The sequence below is a fragment of the Poromitra crassiceps genome (genome assembly GCF_964638095.1).
Source record: "Poromitra crassiceps genome assembly, contig: HAP1_SCAFFOLD_528, whole genome shotgun sequence".
NCBI lineage: Eukaryota > Metazoa > Chordata > Actinopteri > Beryciformes > Melamphaidae > Poromitra > Poromitra crassiceps.
In genome coordinates, this window is record NW_028151880.1 from 59,188 (window position 1) to 72,494 (window position 13,307).

Consider the following 13,307-nt stretch of genomic DNA (forward strand, 5'->3'; position numbering starts at 1 on the left):
CCATGATCAGCCTCGATTAAAAAGACTACTAATAATAGGAATAGCCGCAGCGAGCAAAGGGAATATAAAGCCACCGCGTTGGTTAATCTTTTTCTTTTTTTTCAATAGTGTAACTTTTTTGCTGGCAAACCATCTAAGCAACGTTTTGCTTTTCTTTAATCTCTTGTGAAGTTTAGGGGAAAGTGGAATATTGCCTCTTAGTAGGTTCAATGCAAGCTCACATAGTGCATTGATTAGATCATTGCTGGCTGTAGCAAGAATGGTCTTGCGTCCTTTGGGCGACGCCTTATAAAGATGCTGAAGAAGTTCAAAATTCCTATGTACACGAGCAGACATTTCTAAAGAGCCTAGCTTCTTCCCCCTCTGGGCAGATAGACAACCTGTCGCTCAGGGGTTAACTCAGTTCTGAGCCTTAACAGGTCAGGTGTCGTTGGTTTATAATCTATGAGAATATACCCATAATTACTTGATGTGGCATCTTGAAAGGCTTCCATGAAATGTTTAGAATTTTTGGAGTACATTTGACGTGCTATGATGCTTATTTGCTGTTTATCGCGAGGGTTTTTAAATAACACAAGATAATTAGTGTTGAGGCTTATAGTGCGACTTGCCTTGCCTTGGGCAAAAAGATTCTGGACCAGATAGATGCAGCTTAAATTTCTGTGATGGCAGTATTTAGTAAATACATTTTGAACCTCTGAATTATTTACTGCAGAAGACATCTGATCATCAATAATTAATAAGTTGCTCTTATCGGGGGGAAAAAGACTGTCGTCTGCTAAGGAGGCCGAAATCCCCTCAATAAAAGTAATTGGTCTAATCAGTAATAAATCATCGTTAATTTATGCCTCCTGATTCGATCAGAGGTTGTTCTAATAACATTAACTTCAGCATCCAACACATATGCCTCCACCAGGCGTAAAAGGGAATCATATGTGACAGCATTTTTATTTACACTAGTATTTAGTGTGACACCTTTGCATTTCACTGACGACCGACCTGTATTGGTGATAAATGCATACGATTTTGGACCCGTGGATATAAAGTGTGTAATGTGCTCAGCGGGTGCAAGCTCGCTTGTCAATTGTCCTAGATGTTTACCGAGTTGTGGGCTCCAGTCACCCTCCCGTGCTGTAAAAATTATTGAATCGGTATCATTATATAACACACGGGGGCCAAGTTTATCCATTATTCCATACAGCTCCAAACGAGCATACGCTGTGGTCATAGCTCCTAGAAAGACATTAATATCCTTTCCCTTCGGGCCTTGACCGGTTGCATGTTTCCATTGCACAATAGCGACCTCATCGGTGAGGAAGCGGAATTGACTCACAATGAACTGATCACTGAACATTAGCTGTAGAAAACGATCCTGGTTATTAATTATTTCACATGTACAGTGTTCATCTTTTAGAGAAAATCTCCCCCATAAGGTGTTAAGCAGCAATTTAGACGATGCACGTAATGCAGGATTGTACACAATTTTTGTTTTGTCTAAAACCACACCTGCGACTTTTTGGTAGTCGTCAATGTACGCGTCTTTCTCGGCATCCGTAGTGACGTCGGCTGGGAATCCACTCGCTTCCTGTTTACGTTTGAGAAAAGCTTTTACGTACCCTTGGAATAATTCCTTTGTGCGATGTTCAAAATGCCAGACTTCAGAAATTGAAATAATACGATAACCACGCTCGATCGCTTTATGTAACTCAAACGAAACCCATACGCCGCTGAGGGCTCTCTCGGTCTCGTTGTGGTTGCACTTATCTTTAGAGAGCCCTTCTGCGCATGTGCGACAAAGAGGGAACATCAGTTTCCTGTGTGCTCTGAAAGGGAGGACGGGATGGAACAAACCCCTAGGGGGTGCTATTACGCACTTGATGAGTCCGAAATAGGTTGAGATATCATCAAAATCCCTCGTAATAACTTTTGGATGTCCAAGAGGGTACTCTTTTGTGCTCTGTACATATGGATATAGAGAACAAAAGTCCACATAATGTATCGCTTCGCCGTTTTCAACCTTATGGTGTAATTTTAAGGCGTTTGTTCGTCCCCCATATAGGGCATGGCGTGGGTTCAAACGCTCGGGTTGTGTGTAAGACCTCATGAACGCCACCACGGAAGCATCCGTGTGTTTCATACGGGTCCAGTCGCACTCCCATAAAACGATTACATTCATACCGTGGATAGATTCTAACGTATTTATTTTGTTAGCGAAAGCATGGTACAAATCCCCAAACGTTGCGTTTTTGTAGGGGTGTGTGTCATTTGAAATATGGCAACGATCACACCCATGGAAGAAACAGCCGGCAAATTCATATGCAGTATTAGTCTCGGGGCAGAAGCCATCTAGATAATAACCCCCAACTCTATGCTCGCCATGGTTGAGAGCATGTGTAATGTTGATATTCTGGCTTTGTGTCAGATAAGATAACCACTGCATAGATGCATCGCTGAATGTTCGGTTCTGACCTGTATAACAGCCGTTATAGGTGAGCGCGACTGTGTCTGGTTTTAAGAATGTTGTTTTAAAAACAGCCATGCATGCACCGGGGAGCATGACATATCGGAAGGGGTCGACGTTGGTGCATTTGATGAACGCGTCCCTATATAGAATGCAAGCCTGCCGTAAGACGCGAACATCTTGGTCACAATACTTTGCCTGTTGCTTAGCAAAGTTATACACATAGCGCTTATTACTTTTATACCAGGTTAAAAACTTCTGTTTATCTGATTCGCGCATTGCACCATACCCAAACATCTCCATTGAGGGGATGCATCCAATATAGTTTTCATTTTCTATTGTGTTAAATTTGTAGGGGAAATAGCCTTTTAATTCAGCAAACCCTAAGGCTGTTGGGGTTTCAGCTAAACGCATGGGCAGAAAGCTAGCAGAGTCTGTGAATCTCTGTTTTTTGTATGGGGCGAATATGGCTGTCAGTCTGGACCCCTTAATAATGACAGAGGGAGTTAGTCCTTGAGACACCATGTGTTTTAATATTAAATATCCATCAAAACCACTACCATTATGCGCTATAAACGTGTGCTCTGCAAAGCGAGGGTTGGAATAGAACTTTAAAAAATCACCGATACAGTCTCTACCGCCAGCCGCCGTGAAATTTCTAGGCCTGTCATTTTTAAGAGTCATAGATGATATAAAACTTGCTTCATGCATACCTTCCCCGTTTATTCTTGTCTCGATGTCATAAAATATATAGTTTTCATCGGCTTCCTTAAACGGAGTAGGTTGTATGAAGCAGGCATGGTCAGACTCTTGCGCCCCTAGTGGGACGCCACAATGATTGCATCATGTTGATCTGCATATGTGTGTCGTATTGGGTCTATGAATGTGGATCATTTTACATAGTGGGCAATATCTCATTTTCTCGCAGGGGGAGATGGTATGCTTGTCCCGTCTCTTGTGTGCATCATAGCATGTCTGAGATTTGCATATACGCCTACATACCTTACATTTAACAGCGGTGTTCGCCTGGGTTGGATCTATGTGTAGAGGTCCGTAACAGACATTACAGAGGTGTCTACATGTATGTGTATAAGCCTCCTGATACGTCTGGTAGCAGTAGTCGCAGACATAACTACCCCCCAAGAATGCTGTTTTATTCAGGATTAGATAATAATGCCCGTCATATAGATAAAGCCAAATTGTTTTTGGGTGGGGAACGTCTGTAGTCATAAACGGGTGTCTACGTTTAGAAGCCATTTTGTGGTGAAAGATAATTATCTTGCTGTCAAAATGACGTTCAAAAGTTCCAATGTCAGCAAATGATACTTTATGCATATGGTCAAAACCCAGCTCAGTGTATATTTCTCGAGCTCTCTCCAATAGATTAGCGTTGTTTAAATCAGGGTTAAAATGTCTGGCAATAGCCATGCCGAAACAAAGATTATTTCCAGAACCATTATCAGGATCATAAAGGTAATTAATCTTTCGAGCAATAATATCTTTATATTGTATATCCATCAGCCTAAGCCTACCGCCCCCTTGCTGATTCATTACAACTGAGATGGTGAGAGATAGGTCCCCAGAGATCATTGACTCATCATTGCTTTGAATTGCGTCTGAGACATATTCCAGAAATTCCGGACCAGCATTGTCTCCGACTGTGGAGATAGTATGCACATCTGCCGCTAGGCTATCACCTGATAGCGTTACATCCATAATGCTGCCCGTAGGGACCTCGCTGCTAACTAGATCAATTAACCCTGTTAATCTCTGTCTGACCATGCCAGGCACCAATTCGAGATTATCAGTGTTAATATCACGCAGGTCTATATTTTGATGGTATGTCCTAGCGTTGAATGTATCTATGTGTCTAACGGTATAATCATTGGGAGAGATGGCAGCTGGGGTTTGAATCATAGAGCCTACAGACGGTGTAGTGATACCGTCGTCGTCGTCGCGGTCTGGTGACACGTCTATTTGTTGTGGGGATGTAGCGACTGTCACGGGTGGGGGTAGTGTGTCGGCATTAGATGACGTGTCGTCGCAGTCTGATAACGCATCTATTTGCAGGGGTGTCCCCCGTGGATCGACTGACTCTGATGACGTGCCAGCTGCGTCATTGAGGGGTTCCACGTGTTGATGTTGTTGTTGTTGTGTTGGGTTAGGCAATGCTCCACCGGTCTGCTGTAAAATGCAGCTTCTCCGGGGGGATAAATCGGCTATGTAGCGTTTGATTATCCGGGTCTGGGTGTTAGCCCAGGCGCTAATGTCGTAATTATTATCTAGCCCCGTAGGTAGACCATTTTCTAAAGCATAAGCGACGCCCTGCTCACTCCAGTCTGTTCTAGGGGTTGGTGCTTTATCAGAGTTGAAATATCTAGTCAATTTAGAGGGAGGTGCTGGATTATCTTCATCTGCATGTCGCCTACGCTTAGCCATACTGGCTGTTTAATTGATCTCTGTATACATGGACTTTTTAAAATGATGGTGATGGTGATAGTGTCATTGTTCTACCTTACTGTACTTTACAAAAAATTACACATTCCTCAATTTTTCAAGCATGGAACATTGTATATTCTGATGTATCAAAATTGTCTTCAAATTGGCATCAGCCGATGCCATCCACTGTGTGTGTGTGCGTCTGAGTGCTCTCAATGTACGTTCAAATCTCCTTTGAGAGCGCTGTACTATCCTATAACCATTTTTTAAACGTCTATACACAATTTGTTTATGTAAATCACATGTACCTGAAAGCTGGTGAGTCTTCTCGCGAGGTTGATGATGAGGCGAGGGTGGGGGTATCGCGTTCTCGCAGATTGACAGTGGTCTGTTGATGGAGAAGGGCGTGGGCGTGTCTGAATCTTCTTCTACCTCCCCCTCGTACTCTGCAATCCAGGTTAGCAGTGTTTGGTCGCTGGGCTGCACATCCGGTTCCACCCACGTGGGTTGATTGGTGATGGGGTCGTCAGCTGTGGACTCAGCAGCTGTTGGGTCCGTGGGTGTGTCTGAATCTTCTTCCTGCCCCCCGTACTGTGCAATCCAGGCTAGCAGTGTTTGGTCGTTGGGCTGGATGGTCGCATTCAGCGATGGTTCAGGTGATGCTGGTGGTGAAGGCTGATACAAGTCTGCCTCGGGATTCAGCGTTGAGCTGTCGGGGGCTGTCTCCAGGCTGGAAAAACAAGAGAAAAATAGCGATGGATATAAGTCTATCTCAAAAATACATATAGCCTATATATATATATATATATATATCGCTGCTGTCGTTCCAGGACCTTGTATCTCCAAAACAGAAACTTTTCAGGAAGTAAAAAAAACCTGTTTGCTCTTAAACTACTGAACCAAATGTCGTCAAAGTTGGCACATGTCTTAATTATAGTTAGTTTCCCGCTGAATGTGTCATTACTTTATAAATATCTGACCTGGATAAGCTCAAATGATGTTGTTTATATTATCAGTCCGACTTGGAAGTGCTTTCTCATGGCCAGTCAAGCGGGAGGCAGCCGCATCCTCATGCACGAGCCCCCAAGCTCCAGGCCGCGGGCGCGCGCGTAGGAGCAGCAGGATTGCCCCTCGCCTCTCATGGCCGATTTGGGGCTTTCGCATGGGGTGAGAAATAGTCTGACATAACGTAACGTAAACGTTACTTTATTCTCGTCAGAAAGCACTCCGATTTGCATGTTAAAACAAGTTTGCAGCCTAGGAATAACTGGAAAACATTTGATTGATATATTAACGTCAGAGGAAGCCAGGATGAGTCAAAACGATATGAGAAATACACAGCGCGTCTGCCGTGTGTCTTTTCCGGGTTTAGTGTCCTGCGTGGGGGGGTACACACGGAGGTAGGGGGGGAATTTCGAGGTTTGACTGACAGATTGAGGGCGAATGGCGTTACGAGATTTACTCCCAAGCTCGTTTTAATGCTTTTCCATTGGTTGCATTTGTTAAAAACCACACAGAGACGTGAAGGGTGACCAATGGCATTGATTCATGACAAAAAGTAAGAAAGTGAAAAAAGTGACATTCGAGGTCCTGGCCCGACACCGACGATATATATATATATATTGATGGTTGTTATATCTGAATTATGGCCTTACATCTGGTCGATTAAATCTGCAAAATCATTTGGATCCAGTCCGATGTCATCAACTGTGGCCTCATCAGCTGTTGGGTCCTTATCAGATGGGTGTTGTTTGGGGGCATCAGGGTTGCCTCTATGGAAATCGCGTGGTTTCCCTCTATGACGACGGCTGTCTGTCTTCGTGGGGGGGCCCCCCAGGGGTTGTTGATGAAATAACAATTCTTTTTTTTTTTTTTTTTTTTTTTTTTTTATAACTTTATTTTTTTCAAGATGTGAAACACCATAGTGACATAATAATCAAAGATAATAACAAGAATAATAATAATGACAATAATGACAATAATAGTAATAATAACAACAACAATAGCAACAACAGCAGAAACAACAATAATAGTACAGTAATTATGATCTGACAAATATCAAAAAGAAAAGGACATCAACACTTGGGTGGGGGGAGAACACACACCCATGCATACTGTCACCCCTCCCTCCCTCACCCAACCTCACACATACACTCACTCGCTCAGCCTCCCTCCCTCCCCCCCACCTCCCCCCCCCCCCCCACACACACACGCACGCACACACACCCACACACACACACACACACACACACTCACACACACACACACACACACAAAAACCCCAAACCCCCCCCCAAAAAGAAAAGTGCTCCCCTATTGGTTGTTGACTAATCTGTTTATCCAATAGCCATCTATTGGCAATCTATTAAATTCTGAATGTTATATATCTTTTATCAAACTAAATTGCAGTGTTTTCCTCCTGTATTATTTATGTTAAATTCTGCCGCTCCTACTTTCTACATAACTCGCCCATTTGGCCCAGAGTATGCATCTCAACCTGGCGTCTCCCCTGATTGTATATGTTAACTGCTCCATTTCTTTTACCTGTTCCATTAGGTCTCTCCATTTCTCTGTGCTAGGGCTTAGCTTCTGAAGCCAATTTTTGATTATAAGTTTAAGAGCATTTATCCTTAATATTCTAATAAGGTACTTATCTTCAATTCTAATTATCTCCTTTGGCATCTTCCCTAACAGAATAAACTCAATGTGAATTTTGAGGTCCATTTGTAAAACAAAATCAATTTCAGTACAGATATTTTTCCAAAACATTTTCAAGACGGGGCATGACCAGAAGATATGACTATAATTAGCATGAGTTTCTCCACATTCCCTCCAGCATCTTGATGTTACTGAATGATCAAATTTAGCCTGTTGAATAGGTGTTAAAAAATATCTCATTTGAAGCTTCCATGAGTATTCTCGCCAGAACTGTGATGCTGTTGTCTTATGTGAAGATAAGCTTAAGTTTTCCCAATCAAATTTAGACATCGTTAAATCAAGTTCTTCTTGCCATCTTATTTTCTCTCTCAATTCTTCTGGTTTATTGTCCCTCTCCAATATATTATATAGTGCTGAAATTTGATGTTTGATACTCACACATTTATAATTTTTAACCAAAAACTGTGTCAGAGGGTGGAAATCTGCTGTAGTTTTCTTCTGTATTTCGCTTTTCTCTATATAACTTTTCACTTGCAAATATTGAAAAAAATGAGAATGTGGCAAATCATATTCTTTTTGTAGTTTTTCAAATTTCACAATTCCTTTATTGTCTATAAATTGTCCGAGTATACTCAGCCCTTTTTGATTCCAGGTGTTAAAAATGCTTCCCTCTTTGTTCGGGATGAAATCAGGGTCTCTCCTTATCTCTCTCAAGACCAACAATTCGTTATTAATCTTTAAGTCCCTCGTGACTTTGTTCCAAACTGTGAGTGTATTTTGGTACCATTTATTGTCAATTTTTTGTTTTGACTTTTTTCCAAGGAGTGGGAGTAGTTTTCCCATACCTTTGCTTGTGGACAATTCTATTAATCTCCATTTTGCCTGTATGTCATCATTTAACCATATTTGTAATATCTGTATTTGGGCTGCGTAATAATAATTTTGCAAATTGGGGAGAGCCAGCCCCCCATCCTTTTTGGCCAATTTAAGGGTTTTCATTTTGACCCTTGGCTTTTTGTTGTCCCATACAAATTTAGTTAACATTCGATCCCAATACTTAAACATAGTTGGACTAACATATATGGGAAGTGCCTTAAATAGAAATAAAAATCTGGGAAGTATATTCATTCGGATGGTATCAATCCTTCCAAATAGTGACAAAGGTACTAAACTCCATCTATTCAAATCTTGTTTAATTTTGGTTTCTAATTTATCATAATTAATTGTATACAGTTGATCTATATTCTTGTGTATTTCTATTCCTAGATATTTTATTTTTTCCCTGTCCCATTTCCATGGATAATCCTTTTTTATCTCTATTGGGACTGAGTCCCCTAGGCTGAGCGATTCACATTTTTGTGTATTCAGTTTATACCCTGATATGGAGCTATATTCTTTGATATTGTTCATTAAGGCTGGAAGAGTCGTTTCTAAGTTTGTTAAGTAGAGGATGATGTCATCTGCATATAATGCTAATTTATGCTGAATACCTGCAATTTCAATCCCTTCTATTTCTTCCTTTTTCCTAATACTCACTGCCAACGGTTCAATACATAATGCAAAAATTAATGGCGAGAGAGGATCTCCCTGCCTTGTACCTCTTCTAAGGTTAAAGGGACTTGATAATGTTCCATTCACTCTAACCTGAGCTTTAGAGATTCCATACATAGCCTGCAGCCAAGAGACAAAGGAATTGGTAAAGCCAAAACTTCTACAAGTCTCAAAAATGAAGGGCCAGGCCACCCTATCGAAAGCTTTTTCAGCGTCAAGGGTAAGTATAAGAGCCTGTTTATTGTTCTTCTGTGCATACTCTATTATATTCAATGTGCGTCGTACATTATCCGATAGTTGTCTATTTGAGATGAAGCCAGTCTGATCTAAGTCTATAATACCAGGCATAACTTTAGCTAATCTGTTAGCTAGTATACTACTTAACACCTTTTGATCTACATTTAGTAAAGTTATAGGCCTGTAGCCTTCACATTGTGATGGGTCCTTACCCTCCTTATATATAACCGTTATTATTGAATTACACCATGTATCTGCCCAAGTGCCGTGTGTTAATGCCCAATTAAAAGTTTTTTGTAGAATAGGAGTAAGTTGTACTTTAAACTCTTTGTAAAATTCTCCAGTGAAACCATCACTACCTGGGCTCTTATCTGACTTTATACCCTGAATCACTTTTGATATCTCTTCAATGGTGATTGGTGTCGTTAAACCTTGGCTCTGTGCATCGGTTACTTGTGGCAAATTCAAACTTTGCAAAAAATCTTTCATTTGCGTTTGAGTATCTTCTTTGTCTGGGCTATATAACTGTCTATAATATTCAGCGAATTCTTCTGCAATCTCCTGTTTGCCCGTTAGTGTCTTATTCATAACATTATTCTTAATGCACGTAATATTTGATTTAGTCTGTTGTTTTCGCAGTTTGTAAGAGAGTATCTTTAATGATTTTGCCCCTCCGTCATAATATTTTTGTTTAGTGAAAGCCATAGCTCGTTGTACTCTCTCAGTTAACAATCCATCTAATTCCTTCCTTATTTTCTTTAATTCTGCCATTGCTGAGGATCCACTCTTAGCTTTATGAACTTGTTCTAAATTCTTTATCTTTAGTTCCAGGTTTTCTATACTTTCGTATCCCTTTCCCTTTTTTTCCGGGACGAAAAACATATAATTTCTCCTCGAGTCACAGCTTTCAGCGCTTCCCAGGTGATAACTGAATTGGTCTCTCCTGTATCATTTATTTCCAAATAATCTTCAATTACAGTTTTTATCTTTGTTTTAAAGTCTTCCAATTGCAATAAAGAGTTATTAAGTCTCCACAATGTCCTACATTTTTCTCTTCCTATTTCTATTACCAATGATATTAATGCATGATCTGAAAGGGTAATCTGATGTATATTGCAATCTTGTACTCTAGCCATTTCATTTTTGAAGATAAAAAAATAATCTAATCTTGAGTATATGTCAAACGATTTTGAATAGAACGTGTAGTCCTTCTCTGAAGGATTTAAAGTTCTCCAGACATCCACTATTCCAATCTCTTTTGTTGCTCTTCTCAGTATTCTGGCTGCAAGTTCAGAGCTATGTTGTCTTTTACCTTGGGAGTCCAGATTTGCGTCCATGATAAGGTTAAAGTCTCCTGCAGCTATTGTTATTCCTTGACTTTGGGAGGCTATCATATCCATCACTTTTTTTACTAAATCTGGCCCTTCCTCTGGGGGGTTATACACATTTATCAATGAGACCATTATATTGTCAATTTTCCCCATCACCATTACATATCTTCCCTCTTTATCAGAGGAGACTTTTTCTGGTTGAAATGCATACTGGGGCCATATCAAAATAGCCACGCCTCTCCTCGACGATTGATGTGATGAGTGAAAAACTTGGGCTGATGCCAATTTCCCTAACTTTTCATGTTCAGATTTGTTTAAGTGAGTCTCCTGTAAAAAGGCTATGGCCCCCCCTTCTTTTTTAAGTTGACATAGTATCTTTTTCCGTTTGATAGGGTTTTTAAGACCGTTTACATTATATGAGATAATTTTAAGGGGCTTCATTAGTAAATATCAGTAAGAGTTCCTGTTTCATACCAAACACCACTTTAAGGTCCCTTTGTTCCTTTTTAACTAAATTCCATTCAGATTTATTACAGTTTGAGTCAACAACCAAGTGCAATAATAATAGATAGTACAATAACTCCATCAATGACCTCCATAGAAGGCAAACTCTACTAGTTTGCCAGGAATATGATCCCCTGTGTGTATTTAGGAATCTTGGGCGTCCCAAAAACGTTGCCCAAATTAGAGTGGAAAACAGCATGCTATGGTCTAATCCCATGAATAGCCTATTATAACCCCCCCCCCCCCCCCCCATTCAAAATTTAACTTCATAAAATGAAATGTTAATTACACTAGTTTCTTATTGCTCTCGGTCTAACCAGTGTCTTTTAGCATGATTATAATTAATCCTGTATTTCATGTTGCAAGTTAAATTAATAATAATAGTGAAAATAAAAATAATAACAATAACAATAAACAGCCACTATCAATGGCCGTAATATTAATCACACACACACACACACACACCCCCACACACACACACACACAAAATAAAGAAAATAACATAATAAAATAAAATGATGAATTTCACTATTTGCCAAAGTAAGTTTTCAGTTATTCTAGCAGAGGATGAAAAAGAAGAAAAAAAAAAAAAAAAACGCACAAAAAGGTTGTGCAATAGACACTTACATAATAGTTTTTTGCCTTGTTTTGTTTTTTAAAGGCTTATCCATTATACAAACAAAACAAACAGGAAACAAAACAAAAACAGAAGCCACAGCCCATAGCTCCCCAAAAACGTAAACAAGATGGCCCCCGCAAAAAAGGCCCACTGGATTTTTTTTATTTTTATTTTTATTTTTATTTTTTTCCCCTTTTTTCTCCTCCCCCTCACCATTCCTATACGCCACCGCATCCACCATCTATTGTGGTCTTAGGCAAATCTCATATAGCATCTAGCAAGGCATGGTAGCAATGATAAGAAATATTAATGGTAATAATAATAATTATAATAATAATTATGCTAATAATAATAATAATAATAATAAAAGAAAAAAGCCTGCAGTTTATGTTCGGCCGATGTAGAAACCCTCTGCTTATTTCTTCCAATCATTCCATTTCACTGTTCAGAAACATATCAGATAACAGAAACAAACAAATAAAAACAAAAAATAAAGACATATGCATTTATTTATTTTTTCTTCTTCCTTCCCCTTCTCTTCCCCTTTCCTTTCAGCCCTTTCTATTATATATCATGCTAGAACTAAACAAAAACATGCCAAAACAAATACCAAACCAAATAAACATAGGCTCTTATTTCCAAGGCCTTTTTCCCCCTTTTTTCCCACTTTTTTTTTTTTTTTTTTTTTTTTCCCCTCTTTTTTAAAGCCTTAGCAAAAATTATTTCTTAGTCGCCTTTGTTGCTCTCTTAGGAAAAGAAAACATTCGTCTAGTGAGATAAATATATATAATAAGGATAATAATAATAATAATAATAATAATAATAATAATAATAATAATAATAATAGTAATAATGATAATAGTAATACAACTTGATAGCTGAACTGAGTCTATATCATCATTCTATTGTAGCCTACTTAGACAGGATAACATAGACCAGTACTCTCTACAGCTCTTCACTCTGTAAAAAAAAAAAAAAAAAAAAAAAAAAAAAAAGACATAGGCTATTAGAAATAATAATGCTAATAATAATAAATATAATAATAATCATATGCTAATAATAATAATACTAATAATAATAAAAGAAAAAGGCCTACAATTTATGTTGGACCGATGTAGAAACCCTCTGCTTATTTCTTCCAATCATTCCATTTCACTGTTCAGTCCCAGTCCGCTTATCAGTATGAGAGTCTCAATGTTTTTGCGATTCATTTTTAAGTTTCATACCTTAACTCCTTCAGGAGATCTGCCACTGTCTGTTCTTCTCCGTTGTGTGTTTGCTCTGACCTGAAAGGAGTTGACCTTGGGGCTCTTGTTCGGAAACTCGCTGCAGGTAAGTCTCCGACAAGTCCTTGCTCCGTCAGGTGTTTTACTGCCTCCCCAGGTGACTCGTAAATCATAGGTTCCCCTTCACCAAACACCTTCAGTTTGGCTGGAAAGATAATGTGTGATTTTACATTCTTGTCTCTCAGTTGTCTTCTTATAGGTGCATACAGACTTCGTTCTTG